This window comes from Cynocephalus volans, chromosome X, assembly GCF_027409185.1.
Source record: "Cynocephalus volans isolate mCynVol1 chromosome X, mCynVol1.pri, whole genome shotgun sequence".
Taxonomy (NCBI): domain Eukaryota; kingdom Metazoa; phylum Chordata; class Mammalia; order Dermoptera; family Cynocephalidae; genus Cynocephalus; species Cynocephalus volans.
Genome location: NC_084478.1, coordinates 28,599,396 through 28,605,503, shown reverse-complemented (window position 1 = coordinate 28,605,503; position 6,108 = coordinate 28,599,396).

Here is a 6,108-nt window from a genome sequence, read left to right as displayed (position 1 = left end):
TAAAATATTAGCCATCAGAATACAGAAACACACTAAAAAAATTAAAAACCATGATCAAATAGGATTCATCCCAGGGATGCAAGGATGGTTCAACATATGAAAGTCAACACACTCAACAAACATCATGTTTGATGTTGATACATCACATCAGCAAACTCAAGGATAAAAACCATATGATTATCTCAATAGATGCTGAAAAAACATTTGACAAAACTCAATATCCCTTCGTGAGAAAGACTCTCGACCAATTAGGTATAGAAGGAAAGTATCTCAACACAATAAAAGCCATCTATGACAAGCCCACTGCCAGTATCATTCTGAATGGGGAAAAACTGAAGGCTTTTTTGTTAAGAACAGGAACAAGACAAGGATACCCACTCATACCACCTCTGGTACTAGCCAGAGCAATCAGGCAAGAGAAAGAAATAAAGGGCATCCAGATTGGAAAAGATGAAGTCAAACTGTCCCTATTTGCAGATGACACGATCCCATATATAGAAACATCTAAAGACTCTATCAAAAACCTCCTAGAGCTGGCTAATAATTTCAGTAATGTTGCAGGATACAAAATAAATCCCTCAAATCAGTTGCATTTATATTCTCCAATAATGAACTAACAGAAAGAGAAATCAAGAAAGTAAGCCAAATTTCAATTGTCACAAAAAAATAAAATACCTAGGAACCAATTTAACCAAGGAGGTGAAAGATCTCTACAATGAGAACTACAAGCCACTACTGAAAGGAATTAAAGAAGACACAAAAAGATGGAAAGATATTCCATGCTCCTGGATTGGAAGAATTAACATTGTAAAAAGGTCTATATTACCCAGAGCAATCTACAGATTCAATGCAACCCCCATCAAAATACCAATGACATTCTTCACAGAAATGGAAAAACAATCTTAACATTCATATGGAATCACAAAAGACCCTGAATAGCCAAAGCAATCCTGAGCAAATAAATAAATAATTAATTAATTAAAGCTGGAGGCATAATACTACCTGACTTCAAATTATACTACAAAGCTATAGTAACCAAAACAGCAAGTACTAGCATAAAAAAATAGACAGGCAGACCAGTGGAGTAGAATAGAGAACCCAGAAATCACCCCTCAGGCTTACAGCCATCTGATATTTGACAAGGACAACGAAAACCTACATTGAGGAAAAGACTGCCTCTTCAATAAGTGGTGCTGGGAAAATTGGATATCCACATGCAGAAGAATAAAACCAGACATGCGTCTCTTACCATATACTAAAACAACTCAAAATGGATTAAAGACTTAAGTATAAGACCTGAAACTGTAAAAATACTAAGGGAAAATATTGGTGAATCACTTCAGCAATTCTTTCTGGGCACAGGCTTTATGAACATGAGCATGAAAGCACAAGCAGCCAAGGAAAAAGTAAACAAATGGGACTATATCAAACTAAAAAGCTTCTGCACAGCAAAGGAAACAATCAACAGAGTGAAACAATGACCTACAGATTGGGAGAAAATTTTTGCTAACTATGCATCTGACAAGGGATTAATTTCCATGATATACAAGGAACTCAAGCAATTACACAGCAAAGAACCAAATAACCCAATTAAAAAATGGGTGAAGGAACTGAATATACATTCTTCAAAGGAAGACATACAAAAGGTCAACAGGTACATGAGAAAATGCTCAACATCACTAGTCATCAGGGAAATGCAAATTAAAACCGCATTGCAGTACCACCTCACTCCAGTTAAACTGGCTATAGCCAAAAAGATGGAGAATAACAAATGCTCATGAGGATGTGGAGAGAAGGGAACACTCCACACTGTTGGTGGGACTGTAAATTAGTACAACCACTATGGAAAACAGCATTGAGCTTTCTCGACAACTACAGATTGATCTTCCATATGATCCAGCAATCCCACTTCTGGGTATATACCAGAGGAATGGAAATCATCATGTCGAAGAGATACCTGCACGCCCATGTTCATTGCAGCTCTGTTCACAATAGCCAAGATATGGAACCAACCTAAATGTACATTGATGGATAATTGGATAAGGAAAATGTGGTATATATATACTATAGAATAACACTCTGCCATAAAAGAATGAAATCCTTCCATTTGCAACAACACAGATGAACTTGGAGAAATATGTTGAGTGAAATAAGCAAAGCACAGAGGGATAAATACCACATGTACTCACTCATAAGTGGTTGCTAAGAGAGAAAGAAGGAACCAAAGAAAGACCACAGTGGTGTGTTGGACTTGCAGAGGGAGAGAACGTACCTAGGGATACAAAGTGGAGTGGAGGAAAGGGAGTTGGGTAGTGAAGTCGGGGATAATTGGGTGGGGGACATTGGGTATAATCGCAATTTGTACTAATGGGCATGCTGCCAGTATGGATCTAGCCATTACATTTTGGGCACGAGTAGTGACAGTCAGCTTATGAATATTCATAATCAATGAAAAATGTACTGTGCAACCACAACAAAAGAAAAGCAAAAAGAATGTTTAATAGCATAAGGGAAAACAGATTATAAAATGACCTTGATTATTTTTAGAAAATTACATTGGCTTCAGTACTATGTTGAATAGGAGTGGTAAGAATGGAAATCCTTGTCTTGTTCCTGTTCTTAAAGGAAAAGCTTTCTGCATTTCCAGATTCATGATGACATTGGCACTAGGTTTGTCATATATGACTTTTATTGTGTTGAGATACTTTACTTCTTACCTAATTTGTTGAAAGCCTTTATTATGAAGGGATGTTGAATTTTGTGAAATGCTTTTTCTGCATCTGTTGAGATAATAATATGGTTTTTGTTGATTTGCACATGTTGAATCCCACTTGATCATAATCCCACTTGATCATGAATCCCACTTGATCAAGGTGTATAATCTTTCTGATGTGCTGTTATATTCTGTTTGCTAATGTCTTGTTGATAGTTTTTGTATCTATGTTCATCAAGGATATAAGCCTGTAGCTTTTTTGTTGTTGTTATGTCTCTGTCTGATTTGGGTATTATGGTGATGCTGGCCTCACAGAATGAGTTTGGGAGAACGGTCTTTGTTTCAATTTTTTGGAATAGTTTAAGGAGAATCGGTGTTAATTCCTCTTTAAAGGTTTGGTAGAATCCAGCAGTGAAGCCATCTGGTCCTGGGCTTCTCTTTGTTGGGAGAGTGTTGATTACTGCTTCAATCTCATTGCTCATTACTTACTGGTCTGTTCAATTTTAGTACTTCTTCTTGCTTCAGTATTGGTAGTTTATATGTGTCCAGAAATTTATCCATTTCCTCCAGATTTTCTTTTTTTTTTTAATTTTTTTTTATTTTACTTTATTTTTTTAAATTTTATTTTGTCGATATACATTGTAGCTGATTATTGCTCCCCATCACCGAAACCTCCCTCCCTTCTCCCTCCCCCCTCCCCCCAAACAAAGTCCTTTCTGTATGCTTGTCGTATCAACTTCAAATAATTGTGGTTGTCATATCTTCTTCCCACCCCCCCCGGTTTGTGTGTGTGTGTGTGTGTGTGTGTGTGTGAATTTATATATTAATTTTTAGCTCCCACCAATAAGTGAGAACATGTGGTATTTCTCTTTCTGTGCCTGACTTGTTTCACTTAATATAATTCTCTCAACGTCCATCCATGTGGTTGCAAATGGCAGTATTTCATTCGTTTTTATAGCTGAGTAGTATTCCATTGTGTAGATGTACCACATTTTCCGAATCCACTCATCTGATGATGGGCATTTGGGCTGGTTCCAACTCTTGGCTATTGTAAAGAGTGCTGCGATAAATATTGGGGAACAGGTATAGCTTCGACTTGATGATTTCCATTCCTCTGGGTATATTCCCAACAGTGGGATACCTGGGTCGTATGGTAGATCTATCTGCAATTGTTTGAGGAATCTCCATACCATTTTCCATAGAGGCTGCACCATTTTGCAGTCCCACCAACAATGTATGAGAGTTCCTTTTTCTCCGCAGCCTCACCAGCATTTATCGTTCATAGTCTTTTGGATTTTAGCCATCCTAACTGGGGTTAGATGGTATCTCAATGTGGTTTTGATTTGCATTTCCCGGATGCTGAGTGATGTTGAGCATTTTTTCATATGTCTGTTGGCCATTTGTATATCTTCCTTAGAGAAATGCCTACTTAGCTCTTTTGCCCATTTTTTAATTGGGTTGCTTGTTTTCTTCTTGTACAGTTGTTTGTGTTCCTTATATATTCTGGATATTAATACTTTGTCAGATATATATTTTGCAAATATTTTCTCCCAATCTGTTGGTTGTCTTTTAACTCTTTTAATTGTTTCTTTTGCTGTGCAGAAGCTTTTTAGTTTGATATAATCCCATTTGTTTATTTTTCCTTTGGTTGCCCGTGCTTTTGGGGTCGTATTCATGAACTCTGTGCCCAGTCCTATTTCCTGAAGTGTTTCTCCTATGTTTTCTTTAAGAAGTTTTATTGTTTCAGGGTGTATATTTAAATCCTTAATCCATTTTGAGTTGATTTTAGTATACGGCGAGAGGTATGGATCTAGTTTCATTCTCCTGCATATGGATATCCAGTTGTCCCAGCACCATTTGCTGAAGAGGCAGTCCCTTCACCACTGAATAGGCTTGGTGCCTTTGTCAAAGATCAGCTGACAGTAAGTGTGTGGGTTGATTTCTGGATTCTCTATTCTATTCCATTGGTCAGTGTGTCTGTTTTTATGCCAGTACCATACTGTTTTGATTATTATAGCTTTGTAGTATAGCTTAACGTCAGGTAGTGTTATGCCTCCAGCTTTTTTTTTTTTTGCTCAGCATTGCTTTGGCTATGCGTGGTCTTTTATTGTTCCATATAAATGCCTGGATAGTTTTTTCCATTTCTGAGAAAAATGTCTTTGGAATTTTGATGGGGATTGCATTGAATTTGTATATCACTTTGGGTAGTATGGACATTTTCACTATGTTGATTCTTCCAATCCAAGAGCATGGGATATCTTTCCATCTTCTTGTATCCTCTCTAATTTCTCTCAGCAGTGGTTTGTAGTTCTCATTATAGAGATTTTTCACCTCCTTGGTTAACTCAATTCCTAAGTATTTTATTTTTTTGGTGGCTATTGTAAATGGGCAGGCTTTCTTGATTTCTCTTTCTCCATGTTCACTATTGGAGAAAAGAAATGCTACTGATTTTTGTGTGTTGATTTTGTATCCTGCTACTGTGCTGAAATCATGTATCAATTCCAGCAGTTTTTTTTGTAGACGTTTTAGGCTGTTCGATATATAGGATCATGTCATCTGCAAACAGGGACAGTTTGACTTCATCTTTTCCAATCTGGATGCCCTTTATTTCCTTCTCTTCTCTGATTGCTCTGGCTAGTACTTCCAACAATATGTTGAATAGGAGTGGTGAGAGTGGGCATCCTTGTCTAGTTCCTGTTCATAAAGGAAAAGCTTTCAGCTTTTCCCCATTCAGGATGATATTGGCAGTGGGTTTGGCATATATGGCTTTAATTATGTTGAGATACTTTCCCTCTATACCTAACTTATAGAGGGTCTTTGTCATGAATGAGTGCTGAAATTTATCAAATGCTTTTTCAGCATCTATAGAGATGATCATATGGTCCTTGTGTTTGAGTTTATTAATATGGTGTATCACATTTATTGATTTGCGTATGTTGAACCAACCTTGCATCCCTGGGATGAATCCCACTTGATCGTGATGAATAATTTTACGTATGTGTTGCTGTATTCTGTTTGCTAGTATTTTAGTGAGGATTTTTGCACCTATATTCATCAAGGATATCGGCCTGTAGTTTTCTTTTTTGGTTATATCTTTACCTGGTTTTGGTATCAGGATGATGTTTGCTTCATAGAATGAGTTTGGGAGATTTGCGTCCGTTTCAATCTTTTGGAATAGTTTGTAAAGAATCGGTGTCAATTCCTGTTTGAATGTTTGGTAAAATTCTGCTGTGAATCCATCTGGTCCTGGGCTTTTCTTTGTTGGGAGCCTTCTGATAACAGCTTCAATCTCCTTTATTGTTATTGGTCTGTTCAAATTTTCTACGTCTTCACGGTTCAGTTTTGGGAGCTTGTGTGTGTCTAGAAATTTATCCATTTCCTCCAGATTTTCAAAT